The sequence below is a fragment of the Rissa tridactyla genome, chromosome 2 (assembly GCF_028500815.1).
Source record: "Rissa tridactyla isolate bRisTri1 chromosome 2, bRisTri1.patW.cur.20221130, whole genome shotgun sequence".
Classification (NCBI taxonomy): Eukaryota; Metazoa; Chordata; class Aves; order Charadriiformes; family Laridae; genus Rissa; species Rissa tridactyla.
Window position 1 is genome coordinate 96,648,093 of NC_071467.1, and position 21,031 is coordinate 96,669,123.

The 21,031-nt window shown below is 42.8% G+C and overlaps 1 protein-coding gene across 11 annotated transcripts in view; it reads left to right on the plus strand.

Annotated features, from left to right (window-relative positions):
- Positions 1-2,338: 2,338 nt before the first annotated feature.
- Positions 2,339-21,031, plus strand: part of ATXN1 (ataxin 1) — a 372,412-nt gene continuing 353,719 nt past the window's right edge. For all 11 annotated transcript variants that reach the window (XR_008465091.1, XM_054193108.1, XM_054193098.1 and 8 more), the window contains exons 1-2: positions 2,339-2,356; positions 2,626-2,714. The gene's annotated coding sequence lies outside the window, so the exon portion shown is untranslated. The remainder of the gene's footprint in view (positions 2,357-2,625; positions 2,715-21,031) is intronic.

The window sequence follows — 21,031 nt, forward strand, 5'->3', positions numbered from 1 at the left end:
GCTTCCACCACCTCTCTTCCGATAGTGTATCCCCATTATAACAGATTTCATCGTATGATTCTTTTTTCCCGAAACCTATTAATCTTACTGTTTTCCGAAGTCCCTTTTGCTATGGTGTCTGAACTTTAATCCGCATAATCTTTGGCTATTGTAACCTCCTTATTTCCAATTAAATCACCAAATGTAGACCACCAAGGGTAGTTTCTGTTAGGAATATTCTTCCCTGTAAAGGGCGGTAGAGGAGGTGACATAAAATTTTGGCGATTCAGCAAACAAAATTCAAAGCTTGTGAAACTGTGGATGCATGACATATTGCCTATATATAGGAAAGTAACGGGCATGTCAGGTGAAGCAGGGGTGAATGGTCAGCGTACCCAGAAGGTTGAATGCATTCATAAAGGTTACAATGAGCACATGATGTTGGTAGGGGAGCACGTGGAAAGGAGCGGTAGAAAAAAAAACAACAACAAGGGAAAGGGTTTATGAATACCAAATCATGACTGCTATACTGAATAGTGCTTCCCAGTGCTAGAACAGGTCAGAAGGCAGAATGAGGCTAGTGCCTGGCATGGACTGAAGTTGTCCTATGATGCCGTAATGGAGGGAGGGCTGAAGCCAGAGGCTGAACATGCAAAATCACAAAGCTCCCACACCCGCCATGTGACACACTGAGAGTCAGGAGAACAATGATCCTTAATGTCGACCACAAGGCAGCTGTGCAGGGGAAGGAATAAACGTGGGTTTGCAGACTAGCCGAAGCTTAGAAATTGGCCTGTGAAGCACCAGACTCTCCTACTTACCTGTCCTGGTCACAGGAAACTAAGAGACATCTAACAAATCTGCAGAATCCCATTGACATTGATTTGTGCGGTGTAATACCTGGATGACTCTATGCTAAGCACACTCCTGTGCATCTTCAAGGTGTTGTACACCCGCCTCCATCGTGATACCTGATGGGAAAACCAGTGCTCAGAGCTGCCTGTTGAGCCACATACACGTAGCCTGGACTGATACAACCACGTAACTCGTTGCTTGCTTGTATTTTGTATGCAAAACAAGAAGTCCCAGTACAAGGAATATTTTTGAGAAAGAATTCTTAGCCAGTCTAAATTGGTGGAGTGCTGCTAAAAGCAAAGAAACTAAACCAAACTACATCAGGTTGCATCTGGCCTTCAGTCAATACAAGCAGAAAAAAGAAAGAAACAGAAATACAGGGATGCTGGTGAAAGACAGAGCCATTAAACCCTAGCCAGTTATTATTACAAGGGATTAAACTGACAGTCGACAAGCTGTATGCTAGACATTAGCCTCATAGAACAGCGCACATCTGTTAGTAGAAGTAGGTTAGTAGAAAAGAAAAAAGATGTGGGTAGGTGGATAGAAATGCAGAGAACTCATTCAAACACACGTCAGCCCCTCCAGTTCTTAAGCCATGTTGGAGAAAAATGGAGGTTTCAGTGTTCTTCAGTCCTCACCCAGGGACATGTCTGCAAATCCCAGTGTGAGCAGAGAAAGAGAGGGAGAACTGCTCCACAGAAATGTCCTCTCCTTTCCCTTGAAGGCGTCTGGGGCGCAAAGGCAGGTAGAGGAAGAGTGGATGAATTAAATTTGTGCTCTGTCTTCTTCACCCAGTGTCTGTTGCTGGGGGCTGTGGAGGAGTCCTTCATGTGGTCACTCAGATGCTCAGACAAGAGCTTGAGACTTCCGTTGCTAGGGCTGGAAGAGAGCATTTAGGAAGGAAGATGGGCTTTAGCCAGAGGTCATCCCATTTACATGCTGTCCTCTCTCAGGATAGACAGTATGTTGCCAGTCTAACCCATAAAGTGCTGGTGAGTTGTGTTGTAAGAGTATGTAACTTGTTTACTAGTTCAACCATGTTTTCTGATCCAAAGATATCATATGTTGCTGTCAAGTATTTTTAGTCTGAGCTTCTTAATATCCAGTTTACTTTGCAGTCTTGGTTTCTTCAACTAAAAATAGCTCCAAGACAACAATAGCTCTTAGGTGGTTCCACTTTTTGGATTAGACAGGATTCGTTAAAAGAAGTAGCAACATGTGATGGTAGTTTGGTGCCTTATTCCAGAAGGATCTTGGAGAGATTTACTAGCCTGCAGGGAGCCTCACCACCTGCTGCTGTGGGGCAGTTATCTCTCCACTATGACACAGCATTCCTCTTCTTCAAGGACTGTCAGAGCAGATTATCTTTTCTGGTTCACAGATATTTTTTTCTGGCTGGGATTTTTTTTTTTTTTTGGTAGGTAGAATGAGTTACATTAGAGTTTGGCCTGAACACTAAAGTGAAACAAACTTCTAGCTGAGGAAGATCACGGAGGCTTCCTTCGCAACCACCCAAAAGGTCAGGATCTCTGTAGTACATTCTCTTGGTAAGGTGACACCTGCAGGTATACAGCACCTCTCCCATCTTCCTGCGATATCCGAACAGAAGTGACTCAGAAGGGAGGAGCTCTGCCTGCACTGAATCACCATTGCTTTCTATATTTACGCTACAAATTTAAAAGTCAAATTCTGTCAAAAATTCTGTTTAGCCTGTGAGATCCTAGCCCTGAGGGCTACAGCTTCAAACCAATGCAGCAAGTTGTGGGTTTTTTTTTGTTTGTTTTGCAGTACAAGTGGAAATATGAGCATGTTACTGCTCGAGCAGTGGGAGTTTCGTCAATGTAGCATCTACGCACTCATTGCTGCCACCCAGTAAGGTAATGTGAGGTTTTTAAGCATTCTTATAGCCTTTATTGTCCTCTGTTGGAAAAGGCATGACTTTTGCCTTTAAGAAGTACAAAAACCCTTCTGACTTTGTAATGAGAATAAAAATAGTACTGTTTGGCTGGTTTGTGATGTTTGTCCCTTAGTCTTAAATTTCACAGTTCATCCGAGGTGTGAGGTTATGAAGCAGGGCACAGAAAACGTGTCATGCTCTAATGCCTCCATTTTCACCTCTGGAAAGGCCCTTTGCTAAGACACTACAGCTGTGAGTATGTTAACAGTCAGTGCTGCAGAAAAGATAGCACATTGCCCTGTGGTTAGCCATGTACAAGGATCAAATCAGATTTAATTCTACCAAAGAATTCTCATGGCTTTGAAAAATGGACCCTGTCAACACGAAGCAAATAACATTTCATATTAATTGCATATGAGGCTCAGGTACAGTGCTTGGATTTTCTAAGAGACAAAATCTAGACTACGTCTTCAGTCCTAAGATAAGCATCCTGCCTGCGCAATTAGCATTTGTCAAGGTCTGTTAATTTTCACTGAGGTTTACCAATTCATCACTTTTTTAAAGTTAGAGTCTGAGCAATAATTTTTCTGAGATTTGATGATTTGACAAAGATCTGCTAAGGGGGTTAGCAAGGTCAGGTAAGCAAGAATCACTCCACTTGCTCACGGGATCTTGCACCTTGCCTTCCCACTGGGAACTGCAAGTATGTTGCAGTGCACTGTCTCCCTAGGGGATTTGGAAAAAGGTAAGAAATACTGGATCTACTGCAGGAGTGTGTCTGGGACCTTGGTGAGGTCTGTGCAGAGCTGACTTCCTGTCGGATCTGTACATATTCTGCCATTTGAGTAAGCCTGGACTAGGCAGGATTGCCTCACTTCAAAGCACAATAGGAATTTAGGGGCCTAGAATGAAATATCATGAAGTCAGAATTATGAGAAGAAACTGGATTCCTGCACATGGATAAACAGGATTTTGCTATACTGGTTTGCTAGCTGCTGTCATATACAGACTGTCGTATATTGCCTATTGAAAACAGGTGTATTAAATAGGTGTATGAAATAATGAGACAACAAAACCTTTGCATTAAAGCATAATTGTTTTAAACCTCCCTGGGAAAAACTTTGGCCATTTCAGCCTATCAGCTCTTTCCTGGGTATTTGTTTTTCTCTCTTCATCTTTGAAACTCAGTAAGGAAATAAAATACCAACATAAATAAATGAAGAAGAAGGTTTCTCAACACCAATAAGCTAGACAAAAGAAACAGAACACTAGAGAATGTTTACTTATTCATGATATCTTCATGAATGCCGTACTTTGGAGGGAATGGGAGATCTTTGGTCATGTTTGACTCTCAAGCGTGTTAATTGGCTTTTATTAAAATGGGTGTGGGGGACAGTTAGCTTGGGAAAACTAGTGAAGCTAAATGCAACCAGATTAGAAGCTCATGTGAAATACTAGCAAGTAAGAGGAATTGTTTAAAGATGATATTATATGCAGGGGGAAAATATTTTCATAATCTTATTTAAGGGGAGGAAATCTTTGCGAAAGGATGCATGGTTGTGCGGTGGTAGTACAGGTTTGTTCTCAGGGGTTTGCTCTCTTCTCTGTTCTGTAAAAGCATCCTGTGTAAGTTATAGTAGTTTTGTCTGTGCTGTCATCCTAATAGGCGTCTTCTTAAAAATGTGAGAAGGCCCCTTGAAAATAATGAAGTTCCTTATAATGAGTTCAGTAAGTGCATAAGTGTTTTCCAGATTTCAGAGTATCTCTGCGTTTCAGATCCATACCGCCTGTCTCTCTCCGTGACTGTTTTGCGTTAGCGTGTAGCACAGGGAGTTCTGGCTTAGGGTTCCTCTGCACTGCCATGACTCTGGAAGCATCAGGAAAACAGTCCTAAAAGTGAAATCCAGGTATTATGCAACAGTTTTCTCATCTTGCTAATCGAGAATTGACAGCAAAGTACGAGAAGATAGAAGCAGGGAAAACCAACCCGCTGTACTGGCAAGGGCATAAATTAAAATGTCAGATCAGTTCTCGTCACGTGAAATTTCTCAGAGCGCTATCTTTGCAATATGCTGCTTAGCTTGTCTTTCCATAGGAGTTTATGGACTCAGGGCACGTCTAGCTGTCTTGAAGTCTATGCGTAGCATAACCACACTGCACCTCAGGATCGGGTTCAAGACTACACTCACCAGAGCCTGTTTGCTGTGTATGGTCTGTCTAATGTCATTTCAAGTTATCTGATAGCAGTTCTTAAAATGCTGGCAGTTTCCATGCTGTTAGGCAAATGAGGCTTGGAAGAGTTAACATATATATGGTCAGTGACACAATACGGAGCAATGTATGTGTTTTTCATCAAGTGGTTTCTTCGTATATCTTCTTCTTATCCCCAGGACTCCTCTGCATTTATTTACATTTTCATTATGCGTTTTTAGGCAGCATGTGCATTAGCAAACACATGCCAGATAACTCTAGGTTGCAGTTGTCACCCCACTAACAAACAGCCACACTGGGGGTGGGGGTACCCTCCCAATGCAAGGACTTGAGATTTTTATGAGCTACGTACTTCTGGGGGAAAGTGAGCTTATTCTTTAACACAGGACACGTCTGGTAACATTCAATTCTACTACAAATACTTGCTTTTTTAAAACTGTGTTGATAAATAAGGTAATATAATGCCAAAAGTCCAGCTGTAAGCTCCCGGAGCAGCCTGGGCTAATGCGCTGGTGCCCCTGCTGTGGGTGCCGATGTGGGTGAGAGGTCCTTAGTTTCCTTTGCTCTCTCTGCTGTCCCCAGAAGGTGACTTGTGTCAGGAGGGGCTTGAAAGCTGAAGATTAGAGGGAGAGTATCCGTGCCAGCTGCAGCATTTTGTTACTGATTTTCTAAATACCTTATTTCAGCCACAGCTCTTTTCGCTAGCGTGAATTTCTTGCATCGATGCAAAAAAAAAAAAAACAAAACCACGCCAAATTCTGCAAATCAGAGGCTAACCACGCGTTTCCTTTGCTCTGGCATCTTTGTACGGCTTCTCCGCAGTTGTGGCTGTGTGGAGGGTGTGGCTTGAGCTTTACAAACCCAATGCCTCTCTTGCGTAACAGATTTCTCTTCTGTTCTCCGAAATATCACAATAATTATAATAAATAAATAGATCTGCATTGGAGTGTGATCTCAGTCTAAAACCACACATCTGAATAGACACAGGTAACTGTGAAGAGACACTTAAAGATCAATATTTACTATTTAATTGTTTGTGTAAGACTGGCAAGGTCAGGCACACTGGGAGTTACCAAGGCTGATTTCATGCAGAGCCCTGATTGATATCAGCATCTAAAAAAGGTGTCAGCTCTCACTGAAGCTTCTCCCATGACTGAGGCAACCATGAGACTGTGTGCTTTTTTGCCTCTCGCCCCAGCGCTAACGTGGACCCTTGCACAGCTAACAAGACAGCGAACGAACTTTTCTAACAGTCAGGGCATGGGAAGGATCTCTCTTCTCTGCCAGAGAACTGTTTTCATGAAACTTGTACAGACTTAACTGTCTCTGAGAACTGACCTCCTTCGCTGCATTTGGTTGACACTGCCAGTGGATTTGCTAGTCATTAAGGGAAGGGAAAGAAATACCTGGACACAAGACACTGTGAACACATACCTTTGAAGCTACTGTTTAAAAAAAAAAACAAACAGGGAAGTAAAAACAGATGGAAAACATAGACCTGTCCTGGAAACTCCCTCTCATTTGGCAATGGGCAAGATTGGTGTTTGAAACCATTTTTAAAATGTTGGTTTACCTGTCTAAGAAAAAAGAAAGAGAAAAAGAAAAAAGAAAGCAAGCTCAGAAAACCCTTCGGTATCTTTGAGCTCCAACAAAGTGCAAACAAGCTCATGAAACCCTTTGAGATACCTACAACCCACCAAAGACCCAATCCACAAAGCATGACATTTGCAAAACTCCAAGGAGGCTGTGGCCACGTTTGGCGAGTTAAGATGCTATGCACAGACATGACTTGGACGTTTCCACCATGTACTGCACGTAGGGCCTCATTTTTGTGATTGACATGGCCAGCAGCATATTTTGCAGATGGGGACTGGCAAAGTGTCAGCACCTTTAATTTTCTATTTTTGCTTAATGTGGACACAGGGGTCAGCCAAGTCTGTCTGTTGAAAACAACAGGTTGTTTTGTGCCCTCATTTTTCTAGCCTTTCTTTCAGCTGATGTTAGTGGTGAAGGGGTCGCTTTAATATCTGAATTCAGAGTTGGAACCCATGGAATTTCTCAGTGTAGCAGAGGTTCTCGCTGTACCAGGGACGCAGAAGTGTGGTAAGAAGAAGGGAAAAAAATGGATCCCCATTTCAAGTTCTTAATAATTTTTAAACTAGTGTAAAATACTACTGAAAAGGGACCTTTGTCTGAAATACTTAGACATTACATTTATCGTCTTACTCTGTAGAAACACATTCAATACAAACAAACAAAGAAGAAAAGCCTGACAACTTTTGCCATTGTTAGGAACATGGGGAGGCCATTGCTGATTAGGCGCAAAACTACATCCAGGAAATATTTGTTGCCATAGTGACCGTATTTAGTTGATTCCTTTTTCTGCTGTACAGATCTGATTTAATTAATTCAGATATTTATAAATAGGTTCCCGTGGGGCCAAAACTAATGGCTGCAAAGTAAAGTTGCAAAGACTTGGGATGTGCAGCTCTATACGGACAGATGGAGACCCCACTTCAGCAAAGCAGTTAACGGGAGCACGCCGTTTTAAGCGTTACATCTCAGTCAACAGAATCATGTGTGTGCTTAAATTCATACATGCGCTGAAATAGTCTGCTGCTGTTGACAGCAGATAGTGAGCATTTCTATTTTAAACTTTGTGGTTTGTTTTGATCTAACTTTCGTAAACTCCAGTGGAAATAAGCCCTTAAGTAGTTACACCATTAGTCATACTAGGAGCGGCCAGTTGCTTACTCGGCAGTTGCTGTGAGCATTAGAGAAAATATGGGCATATACACCTTTCATGGTTTCGCGTTCCTTCCACTAATCCCCAGCCTCTGTGAGCCGTCCTCTGCAGCCCTTTTCTCCTTATTTTTGTTCATACTAGCGCTAGGGAAATGGTTGAAACACGTGCGTTTCACATTTGCCTAAAAGGGAATTGTTCTGGAGGTGTGCAGGTTGAGCATACAGTATGTGTAATCTCCAATAGTTCAGGACCCTTCAGTAGGAAATTCTCTTGAAAGCTTCATCATAGTCAGGTGCCAAAAGCCTTGCAGCTACTCTCCATCTTTGCTTGGAATACGAGTTCCACATCTTTTGACTCTGTGTTGTCCCAGGTGTTAATTCTGCCTTGTAAATGCAATCACACAGTCAGTTTGGGAGAGAAAGAAGCAAGAGGAAAAGGTTAAAAGATTTACCATTCCCACTGCTTTTCAGAGGTTTTATCCCCTCCAGTAAAGCATGGCATATGCTACTGGTTCTTTCCACATTTGGCACATCAGGGGGCATTAGCATGTTGTCCAGCATCAGGATAGCAAGGGACAGCTGAAACTGGAGGAAGAGAAAGGGAAGTCCAGAAGCAACATAAAAATTACAATGACACAAATTGCCATCGGCAAAGACAAATAATCAGAAAACTGGTTAACACTTCTAGCATCATCTTTATCCATACTCCTCTCACATATTTTCAGACCATATTTTGTATCAGACATTTGACACCTTTCCTAGCCTTCTGCACTCAGACTTTTCTAAAATCTGCCTTTCGCATTGCAAATCTGGTTTTGCCTAAGAGTCAGAATCCAGGTGGCATCTCTACACAAAAAGCTGGGGTTTTTTTATGCTCCTCGCCTTCCCTGAAGTGCTGTTCTCCACCCAGAGATTACATGGTCTTTGCCATTTTCTTGACCTACAGAGACCCAGACTCCAGATCCTTCAGACTGCATACAAAATCAGTGAACTGATTTTCAGAATGCAGACTTTCACCTGCACTGTGAATCCACAGGAACCAGCCAGGACATCCTGAGATTATATCTGCAAGCGTCCCATGGCAACACCTGGTCAGGGAAGTCTGTGGTGCAGAACGTCCCTCTTGAAGCTGTGCTGCTGGACGGGAGCTCGAGGTCTCTTGCTGCAGCATTTATTTTGGAATATCCATCAGCTGAGGAGGCCTGGTAACTACTTTCCTTACTTTACCATGCATGTTTGCGGGCAGCTTGCCTTCCATTTTACCCTGCTGAAGGATTCTGGGTGGTTTGCAATAGCCCTCTTCCTTGGAGGGGCTTTTCAGAGAGGAACAGCAGTCAGCCCAGAGCTGGGGTGAAGGCTGGGCAAGAAGGGCTGCCAAAGCTGTCTGTGTCCTGGTCCTTCTCCTGTCTCATGGGAACAGCGGGAACAGTCTCTCCACAGCAGGAGCCTTTCTGGGATAAGTATTTGATAATTGTGAGCTTTTCTGTTCTGCAGTCCTCACTATTTTTTTTCTCAGTATGATTGCATTGAACTTAGTGGGAGGGTGTTCAAATAAATAAGAAGTGTCTCCGTTTTTAACCCACTGAGTTCATGTCGTAGAGCAGCGATGTCACGACAACCAGATGCTTTTGTTCTCAGTGCCTTATTTATCAGACATTTGGAACTTTTACACCCCAAACCACTGCAATTGGTGTGGAAAGGAAAAGTCCTCTTCTATGCATCTCACCACACCTCTGGGTGAGGAGGGCCATTTTGTGTCAGAAACCGAAACAGGCTGAATCAAGTGAAGGAGGCAGGGACAGGCATTCCTCTGCCTCGGCAAAGCCAGAAAAGGACATGCTGGAGAACCCCTCACAGGAGGACCCAGACAATCCCAGAAGGATTAAGCTGTGAGATGCTGTACGCAGTAACCAGAGCTGAACCTGGCAACACGCAGCTCCACGGAGCATGGCTCCAGTGCTCTGTGTGCAAGGGGCTGTTGTCCATCAGCTCCAGCATGACCCCGTGCACGCTGTTATGACAGCTGTTGGAAACTGTTATGTCAGTGTACCCTTTCGGTCTCTTCAGGAATAGAAGATGCTGTGCTCTTTTGGATTTTTTTAATGCCCTGCTTAATCTGGATCACAAGTTAGTGAGACATTGATAATTTTAACCGTGTACTGCGCAGGCCTATTTGTTTATATTGCTGGGACATGCTCTTTGTTTCTGGCAAACGCTTCCAGAGGCAGCCTATGCGGAAAATGACTGGAATAACTTCTCTTTCCTTACGCCTTTAACTTATCTCCTTCTTTTGCAGAACATTGCTACTTTATCACTGTATTCTTTTAAAAGAAACTCCTCTGTCTGAAGTTTCGTTTTGGCACCGTGTTGTTTCTTTCCCAGTAATTTTGTAAGGGACAGTGTCAGTTTGGGTTTTACCTTCATAACAAATGCATTACAATTTGTTTCTGCTCTCAAACCTACACAAATCCTCTGTAATGCCAATTTTACAATTGCATTCCCTGCTTTTCTACCCCTGCTGCTATTTGATTTTCAGAGAGAAAGGGAGAAGCTAAATATTTATATAAGGGAAACTGAATTTACATAATAAATAAACAGAAAAAGCGGAGAAACAATCCCCCCCTCTGCTCTTTAAGTTTCAGCAACACCACATGTTGGCTGTTTCAAAGAGAAGTGTGCCTCCTACCCTTGTCCCAGCTTCGGCAGACATCCCTGTAACTGCTCGTACTCCTTTTTAACTCCTTTGCATAAAAGCAAAACTCCCATTGTGTCTCAGAAAGTCAATACGATATGGACACCAGATAGGTTGTTTGGGGTTTTTTTTAAAAAGAAATGTCTCCTGCCCAACTTTGGTATGGCAAGGAAATTTGATTATCACTTGTTGACAGGCATGCAGGTCATGTCAAGTGTTTCTGACATGTCTATTTTAAGTTAAGCTAGAATTTGTATTTTGATTATGGCAGAGTAAAAATACTTGGACAATAGATAGTCTTTGCCTGTGAATGAAAATTGGAATATGCAAGTTATGGTCAGACAGATTTCTATTAGGGAGATCAGGCTTTGGTTGGGTCACTGCCCAGATGTCCTAATTTAAAAAAAAAAAAAAGAAACAAAACCCCCATACCACCCTCCCTCCTGTTACTTTAAAAGAGAAAAACATGATCACAGCAACACAAGAGAACTAATATGAAATTAATTGTGAAAGACAACTAGAGATTTTCCTCTTGCCCGTTTTAGACAAGTGATAAAGTATCCACCTCCTTCTGCTTGTCCGTCTGTTTTATTCCACAAGCCTGCATTTCTGCAGCATCACAAGATGCTTTAAGTGTTAAATACCCTACGGGTCCTGGATCCTTTGGCTCGCAGCAGTAACTAACTCAATCAGAGTCAGCCGCTGGGACCCAGAAAGAAGCTGGTGCGTGGTCAGGAGCAGGGCTCCTCGCTGGCTTGCCGGCATGCTGAAAGCAGTTGGCCCCCTTCATGCCTTCGGAAGTCGGCGGCAGCAGCATCACTGCACAGCCCCCTGCAAGCCTGCAGCAGCTGGCTGGAGCAAGCTGACGTGCTTTACGTCTGTAGGTCTAAAATGGACCTACGGACCCCCTAAAAGGGGTTGTGTCTCTGTGTGGGGTCTGTAACGTTAGGAGCAAAGTAGAGAGCCCAGTTAGAGGCCATTTATGTGTGCCAATATTTGGGGTCAAGGGCTCACTAGAAGTGGAGTTGCAATTTGCAATGGGGTCGCGACCAGAAAGCATTTGAAAATGGCTAACAAGGACACGAGGTTTGAGAATAGTCCTTGGTAGAACAGACTTTGAGTGCTGCTTTCCAAGCAGTTTGTCATGTGAAGTCTGGAAGCAAGGACCGTGTTGGTCAGTGTTCAGCTCTCTCCTTTTAGAAGCAGACTGGTTCTTGGAAGAAAAGAATTGTCAGAGGATGTGAACGTTTCTGAAGAGGGAGATGCTGAAATTTCGCTGGATTCAGTGTCTGTTTGGTCTCTATCCAGCTCTGAGCTCAAAGGCAACACTTGTGATAATACATTTTCTTCACCATAGAGACAAATGCACCTCCTGAGGGAAAAACAGTTGCTTTGACATTTCAGGCTGGGAAACCTGTCCTTGACACATGCACAGGCCCTGATACATGGTGTCTTGGCTTCGCATGCTTACAGCTGTCTGGGAGGCTGGCACTGTCCCTGTTCAAAGGCAGTGGCATGCCAGCACCGCCGTGGTGAGGTCCCCAGCGGAGTTGTTTGCACTGGGAAGGCAGCAGAGCACAGCAAATATCATCTCCGTCATAGGAGATGATGTTCTCTGCATTAGCCGTGGCGTTGTGCACTTGCTCGCACATGGTAACATATTTATGTTAGCAAAAGCCCCGATGGGACAGGGAAAAAAAACAGAAACGGAGCTTATGTTATGTTGTGGCTGCCAGCAGTCACAAACTGCACCGTGGCAGGAAGCTGAGTGTGAGAATCAACTGTGTTTTCAGACTTCTTCTAGGAGCTGCAGCCTTGATTTGCAGAGCTGCCAAAGACCTGCAGTGCTCCTGCTTTCAGCTGGATGGGGGAGTAGCCATTCTGGAAATCTGTCCAAGGGATTTACAATCAAGCCCCTGGCTAGTAACAGTACTGTACGACTAAATATCGGTGCCCAAAGGAGTAGGTAGGAAAAAGCACAGAAAAAGTGACTGGGCAAAGAGGTGACTACGCTGGAACATAAATCACTAATATGAGTGATAAGGTGAAGCACAAATAAGGGAACATTCCTATTCTACAGTATTACTACTGTGGTTCTGCATCCATAGTCACCGTTTCATAACACTGGCTGGCCAAGACTACATAAAAACTTGACCCCAACAAATGTACTCTTGGCTCAGTGAAGGTGATGAGGCTCTGATAGTTACGGAGTATTGAATACAGCCAGCTTTACTGCCTGTTTGCGCTTCTTCACCATTATAATTCTCCTTCAGCAAAATAAGTGCTTACTGACTAGCTGAGAGGTTATAGGCCCATAAAACCAGAGGACACTAAGAGATGATCTGTACATGTGACAGTGAGATGAGCAATCACATCCCAACACAAGCTATGCCATTAGTATTACTTACTTTTAAAGTGCCATTATCCCTGCATTGTTCTCGCTCATTAACAATTAGTCATTCAGGCCCTTGAGAACTTTAATACAATAATCCCTACAAGCTCATCAAGCAAATCTCACACAGTCGCAATGCTGCATACAAGATTTATAAGACGGAACTGGCTGGATGTGAATGTGGGAGTAATGGTCCATAAGCAAATGTGACATAAAAAGAAGCCAGCCAGGAAAGCAGGCTACTGAACTCAGAAAGCCTAGCTGTAGTGGGAGATGCTGCTATTTCAAAATGGCTGTCATCTTTTGGGGTGGAAGGGAGTCATTTTGTCATAGGAGAAGAAGCAACTGCATCATGTCCATGGCATTTACATTCTGGTCAATGAAAAGTCAGTCCTGGTTTTGAAATCATGTAGCTGTATGCATTTTCCATTTGAATGCTGTATTAGGAGAGCCTGTGCTCCTCCATTCCCTCCCCCTTCTTTCCCTTCTCCTTTTCAGCAAAAAGAGACCTCACCAACAAAGAGAAAATAGATGGAAAGCTCTTGCATCCAGACTCTTTCAAGCAAAGCTTGAGAGAGGCTTTGGCACATTATGTCTCTAACATTATGTTCACTGCCCTTAGAAAGCAATAACCAAATACATTCTGCTGGCAGTTAGCAAGTGCAGTGATTTCAACACAGATGAGAGAAGAGAGGACAAAGAAAGAATATGCTTAGAGCATCCCTTTCACTATGAACCTATGGGCCAGCTGGAGTGTTTACAAAGCTCTAAGGCCAGCCAGCAGGGAGTTGCAATAATCTAATTTTAATTATGTGACAAAAGCATGAAGAATCATTTCAAGGGCTAACAGAGGAAAATGGTTGCAGCCTGCCAATATTCCTTAGATGGTAAAAGAAGACAAGTTAACTCACAGAATTTAGTTGTTTCTCAAAAGACTAAATGGGATCTATCACAGCTCCCAGCCTGTTGTTGTTAGAGAACAAACTGTTTGCCAGAAAAAGGCTTTAGATGTTAAGAAAGTTCCCAAGAGGATCTAGGCAGAACAGCAATACCTACGCTCCTCTTCTTAAATAAAAGATGTACTCTACTGGTGAGAAAACAAACTCCCATAATCATATTAAACTGGCTAATATGAAATGCAGAGTGTATAAGTTGCTAGGTATACATTGACAGACTTTCAGTCCCAGTTCTCCAGCATCACAGCCTTCTGGCAGGATCACAGTAATAAAACAGCTGTTTTGCTGTCCCAAAGCAAAGCACAGTTAATAACAGGAAAGGAGAGGGAAAGAGAAGGGAAGGGAGGGAGAGGGAAAGGAAGGGAAGGGAAAAGGGAAGGGAAGGGAAGGGAAAAGGGAAGGGAAAAGGGAAGGGAAGGGAAGGGAAGGGAAGGGAAGGGAAGGGAAGGGAAGGGAAGGGGCAAAGTTCAAATCCTCCTGCTTTGCACACATCCCAGCCTTCTGGCAGAAAAGGAGTGTTGTCTCCTGACAGTAACATAACAGAGCTCACAGCAAGAAGCCAAATCATTCTGACTCCATTGAGTAGAAGACCATAGTGAAAACATGGGGAAAGGAGTTGCATTTCATGCTACCGTAAGATGAATCCATAGGTTCTTATTTTAGGATGTTCTTCTTTATGGCTGCACTGAGTCCAAACTTTTCTTATTGCTTGAGACATCCTAGTAGTGAACAAAATTTCAGTCTTTTGCAAAGGCATTATTGGAAATGCTACATTTTCAAGCAATCCCCATTCAATAATTTAACAGTCACTGGGGCTTCATGGGAACTTTCACATAATAGCACAGTTTGTTTCAGAGCCTGGTGATGCGCTGGAGGTATTCTCCTTGCCACAGCATCACTTTGCTACATAGGATGCTAAAATGTCCAGGTAGGCTGGTTTAGCTTCTGCTCTTCATTATTCTGTTAAGTGAAATAACACACTGCTAAATAAGTGCATGGCTTTCAAGTTCATGAAATGTTAACCTTGATCTCCATATATAAAATCTTTAGTTAAGGTACCTTTTCATAATTCAGAGCAATTATCCTTTGAAATAGGAGCACGCTCCCATAATATGTGTATGTTAAGCAAACACAGAGCATGGTGTGTATAGTCACTGTTTTGGCATAGTCCTGTTTACATCTGGGTGTGCAATTCTGCAGAGAGAGTGTATCATGGAAATAGGATTTGTCTCCTGAGTAGCCAGTGGAAAAGCATGCGAAAGTGGTGTAATGTTCATTGTGCAAGTCCTCAAAATTAGTGAAGTTCTCTTCGTAGCATCAGTTAGGTCTCTCTGTAGAGTGGCTTTGTAATGAAAGCCTCTACACAAGTACAAATGATTATTAATAAGGTATTATACAAATCATTATTAACAAAGTAACAAACTTAAAACTTTTCTCTGCTAACATCCTATACTCCGCTCTTCTTTCAAATGGTCTCAGTGATCATTACTCAACTGAACCTCAGAGTAATTATTCTCAACAACATTGCCAGCAGATATTGCCATCTGCAATTGGCTTTCCCCATTACGTGACAGTGATGTTCTCATTCTTGATCAACACTGTCATTCAGATTTGCATAACTTGAGGTGTTTTTCTGTGAATTTAGCCACTCTTTAGCATGGGATTTTCTTCCAACACCAAGTGCTTTTGGCTCAGGTTAGTAGTGCCTTTTTGCATTTCTCTGGAGTAGGATTTAAGGTGTGATGTTAGCATTCCTCTGCATATTTTCAAACTTTCCCTGGCCCAGGTTTTAACGCAGACATCTTGCATACACTTTGAAAATATGTCTGCTGTCACATGTTAACGTGTACTGCCATCACACCTTGAATCAGGGCCAACTTCAGGCACAGATAAAGGAGGCAATCTCCTGTTGCCAGTAGTCTGTGCTCCTCAGTGACTGCCTATGGTACCTCTGCTAGGGGAGGTGAGAATGAGCTATTTGACCACTATACGCTGCCTGAGCATCAGTTCTTGTTACCAATGACTGAAGGTGTCAGGGCAAGAAAGGGAACAAGGTGAATGAAGCAATAATTACTGTTGTGAGGGCTGGGAATGGTTCTTCCTTGCAGCCAAAGTCACGGATGCATCTCGAGAGAGATGCTAATGGGGCTATCGAGAGAGACTTAGCATGATGCTACATTGGGTCTTAAAATGTAAAATAAATTTCTTTTGCAGCCAGACAACAACCATTAGCCTGCTGATGCTTGAATTCAGCTAACTAAGAGTTTTACGTGGGTAAACGAAACTTTTTTTTTTTTTGTGAGTCCTTCTAAGCAAGCTGTAAGGTGTTCCTGCCTCTTTGGACCATTTGGTAGGCAGAATGTCAGACTGATGAATTCATTGGACAAATTGAGGTAAATCATTGGACAAACTGAGGAAGCGCGTTAGAAAAGGGAGAGTGGGGAAAAAAATTTAGAGAAGAATTTGGGGGTACCGACAGCTTTCTGATGATATAGGTGTTTGTATAAAGGTTTATGCCTACCTGCTGACATGAATAATTCTTCAAATAACTCTCAAGTAATTGTTTTATACTCTACTGTTATTTTCTTAGTAATCTGGTGAGGGACATCTGCAGTTTCTGGAAAACTGCAGCCATTTGCCATGAAATTGGCAAACTAGGGTAGATTTTGATAAATAGTCCAGAGGCAAAAAAACAAGGAAAGGTGAGGCCTCAGAACAAGTGTAATTTGTTTAATTTTTCATTTTAAAAGTGACCCTCTTACATTTTTACGATGAGGTTTAAAATGTAGGGTCTTGAAGCGAGATTGAATAACTCCATATCTAACCCACAGGATTTTTTTTTCATTTATTCAATGTAGAGCCCAAAGTGAAAAGTCCATTATTCAATCAGCTCCAAAGGGTGTGAGTTTCAGAAGCCAGAACAGGGAACTGAGATGGGAGAGCAGGGCAGAGTGGAGCGAGTGATAAGCTCAGCATTAGCTGTTGGTTGACATTACAAAGATTGTTTTTGTCAGGGGAAGAGGTGGAAATATCCTTTCTCCTTCTCTATTTTTTTGGTCTTTAAAGAAAGCTGAAGTTCACCGTGCGCATTCCCAAATGCTTAAAAGCTTTATAGATCAGCGCTCCCCTCTCCCTCCAAGTTACCTTAAGAATCATGAGGCTGTTTTCTGACAATATGCTTTTTCCCCTCCAACAAGATAACCTTTTCTCCAACTGGGAAAAGGTCTGGAACCCAAAACAGATACCTTAAGAAAGCTTCTCCCTCTTCACGCACACTTTGAGTTCTCTAAAATCAGGGATGCTTTACATTGGGAATCTTCAAACACCAAGGCAGGCCAGAGTCTTTGTGGACTGCCAGCTGTGTACCACAGAGCTGTGGGATTTCTGTAAGGCAGACAAGGTGCAACGTACCACAGTTAAATAAAAGGGTCTTCTTTTGGTTTATGTTGGCTGAAGCCCTCAGCAGTCAAATGGCTAGTGGAATACTGTGGAATTATAGATCCTTAGTGAAAATCTTCAAAAAGCGTAAATATTGGTTAAAACTTTCAGACAAAGAAGAATGTACAAACATCTAAGAATATATCTAAGAATGTGGCCACCGGTTATAGATCAGCATTACTTGTACTGAATCCAAAGTATCTTGTAATATAGCCTAACGTTTCAGTCCTACACAAGGCAGACCTGCATCTTCACGAAGTACTGACCTGCAGTCAGCTTGACAGCTCAGATTCCAACCGGGCTATCTGGTAACTTCATGGATTGAATATAAGCAAGGAAAGAGTCCAGAAGTTTGCCCGCTGCTCCATCTAGTGCTTGTGTTCAGTATCCTGTAGGAAGTATCTTTTTCTTCTGAATACTGATATTCTAGGAGAGGCATGGATATGCCAAGGAGCAGCTTAATTGCTGGAGAGCACTTGTAGTCCACTGACTTCCTAGCTCATGAGGGCTATCCATTAGAAAGTCTTCTCTTTTACTGGCCTCCCTTTTTTTGCCCGACAGCCTGCTGTAGCGACCAAGTGTTCCCAAAAAATGGCGGAACTGCCTTTGCAAAGAGGTCATCTTCCAGGAACTCTTACAGAAAAAAAGTACATAAAGCATGAGACTTCTCAATCGCTACAGCTGTTGTGATAAAAACACAGTATTTGTGTCAAGCAGATTGTCTCCAGTTTAATGAATTTTTTATCTAATATGACTGTTTATTAACTAAAATAGCTCATTTCTACCAGGTAAGTAGCAAATCATGGGATAATTAAGTATTTTAGCAGTGTACTCAAAGACATATGATATAGAGGATAGAAGACGGAACATTACACTAGTCAGAAGGGTGAGGAAAACATAGTTTCAGGCAGACTGTGCCCGGTCTAGTAATTTAAACAGTGTCAGGGAAGGTTTCTGAATATAAACTATATTGTCCTAAATTCAGTTGTCAGAACAGTTTCTGGTAGTTGTTACATTGGCCAGCTACCACTTTCCCTGGCAGCTCCCAGGCACAATCCAGAAGATACTCTGGATCAAGGACCATTTAATAGGATGGATGTTGGCATTCCATACCACATCACCCCAGGCATGTTTAATTTCCCAGAGTAGATGAAGTCACAGTGTAACACAGCGTGTTACTGAGATCTTTGATCCCACATAGTCCTGGCCTGAGGGCTTTGTCTCTGTAACTCCAACTGTAATAGCTTGTGTTTCTAGCTCTAGGCATCCAGGGATTACATCCAGGAAAGGTAATGGCTCTCAGAGCTAGGTGAGAGTACAACTTCAGAAGGAAGTTTTTAGCGTTTAGCAGGACTTTCTACAGTTTGCAATTCTGCAGCTGGATCTTACTCATTTGATTTTTAAGTAAGACTCTAGTCCAAGCAGCTCTCAGGGATGCCATGGACAATAATCATCAACTTCCATATCACTAGCTGGCTTTAGTATCCTCTGGAATATAAATAGGCTCAAAGTAATGGAAGCAATCATATCAGCATAGTAGCCAGGCACTACATATTGCCACAGCACACTAAATACTCTCATATGGAGCAGAGAAAATTTTCCTTGTGCTGTCTTTGTAAATCTTTTTCTGAATTTGTTTATGTTTCCCTTATTCATTTTCTTTCTTCCACTTTCCTCTCCTCCAAAACAAAACACTTCTTATGCTAAAACTGCCAGAGAGGAAGAATGGATCTAGCACCTGCCAGAGGTGTTCAAATATTAAAAATAAGAGATGGCCCGTTGAAGACAAAGCCCAGAAGGACGAAGAGAAAACAGAACATCAGTGAAACCGGGAAGTGCTGTTAGAGGGCAAGTCCATTTTGCTGTTTATAAATCAGTCAGGTCTTTATTTCAGAACAAATCACTCCACAGAATAAAATCCCAGGCAGAAGGGTTAATGGGGTAGCTGTGAGCGAAGGCACGCAGGGGTCACACACCCGGGTAGGACATTCGAGCTCTTCTCTGTCCTCACCCTCCCGAGATAATGTCTATCAGCTGGAAACACATCTCCAGAGCTGGCTGCTTCGTGGTAAGGAGAGGCTGTGACCAGAGATTATGTATGATATCTCAAAATCTTGGCAGGAGAGATCCATTAATATCCCTGACAAGATCTCTTTATTCCATCCCTTCCTAATCTGCCAGACAACAGGAAAAGAGAGGGAATTCAATGTGCTAAACTGAATTCATGCTGTGTGTGATTTATACTGGTTTCACTTTATAAAAGTTTCGTCTTTGTTTTATCAAATGCTTCGTGGTTGTTTGGTTTGATTTTTTTTTTTTTCCCAAAAGGAGGAGGGAAATATTTTTGTTATTCCCATTCTGGGAGGGGTTGCACAACAGAGACTTTTCTATCCTAAAGCATTCCAGTATCCAGCCCTCTCTCCTCTTTAATCCTTCCCTCTCCCTATGCCCCCAAACTTCCCCTTGTGCATTAGGACCTAGGAATCTTCTGCCAATTGGGATTTCTTCAGCAGGTGCTTATACAGTCACTGAAGTCTCTTTTCAGTACTTGCTGATCCTGTGCACAGAGATCCATGATCTTTGTGATCAAGAGAAATCATGGTTTCTCCTGATGTGCTGCCTGAAATAAGAACTTACTGGCTCCTCAAAGGAAACCAGGACTTCTGACATCACTTGAAAAGCAGCCGAGTTGTTTTGAAATGTAAAATTAACGTAGAAAAACAAAGGGAGGTTGAAGGCCCCTGATTTAGTTTTTTCATTTAAGATCCCTCTGTACCCTTAGTACCACACTCAGTAATTAAATGTAACGTTCTGTATATATATGAGGTCAGATGACATTATTTAATGGCCCTTCCTGGCATACGGCTTCCTGAATTCGTGCCAAAGCATTGCGTTGCGTAGCACAATTTCATCCCCACCATCTAGTAATTTGGCTTGGTCTGAGGTACATTGACCAAGGCAGGCAGCTGAATCAGCGCTTAAATAAAGCTCTAAGGACTGAATTTAGTTTCATCACGGCAGATAATATTAAAAGAGTGCATAGAGCAAATTAGGAAACAATGCAACTTCACAAGAGAGAGCTCCCGAGAGCTGCCTCTGCACACTGACTGGCCCAGCGCTACGGGCTGCTCATAAAGCAGAGACTTATGCAAGATACAACCATTTGGATGTCGAGGTCAAACACCTCAAAATCGGAGAGATCTCAGTTCCTGCCAGCTGCTCCTGTCTATTGAATATTAGGGACTTATTTGAGAATGCTCCTCTTGGTCAAGGTGTGTATTTTGATGTAGGTCATAGTGGTCAACTGTGTCTTGTTTTTTGTGAGAAAGCTGTTTGTCCCAGATGTTCACACACTGCCTTGAAATGGGAGGATTTTGGTGATCTAGCAAGGACCAACAAGGGCCAATATTTTAAATGGAACATTCTTCTTCAGCGTATAGAGAACTGCAGTGCAGCAAGGACAGGATCAGGAGAAGTGACTCCCCTGCATGCTGGAGAGAAGGCGAACTGGGCCAGAAAGGAGACCAGTGTCAGAGGAACAGATGAACAACATGAGGAAGGCAAGAGAAAGGTACAAAATCAGATGCTAGGGGAGAAGAAACGCAGACTGATGAAGGGAGCAGCTCTGACCATGTCACACAGGGAGCTCCAGCAGCACTCTTACCTGCCCAAGAACGAGCTCAATGGACAAACGTGGGTGTCAGCCTCACGCAAAGGGGCCTGACCCTGCACACTCACACCAGCACAAAATCCATGCTACTGCTTTTCCTTCAGACAGATACAAACCCCCATCAGAGCAAAACCTGGCCCTGATCCATTGATTATTTTGAATATTTCTTTCCTTTCCTTTGAACTCTTCATCT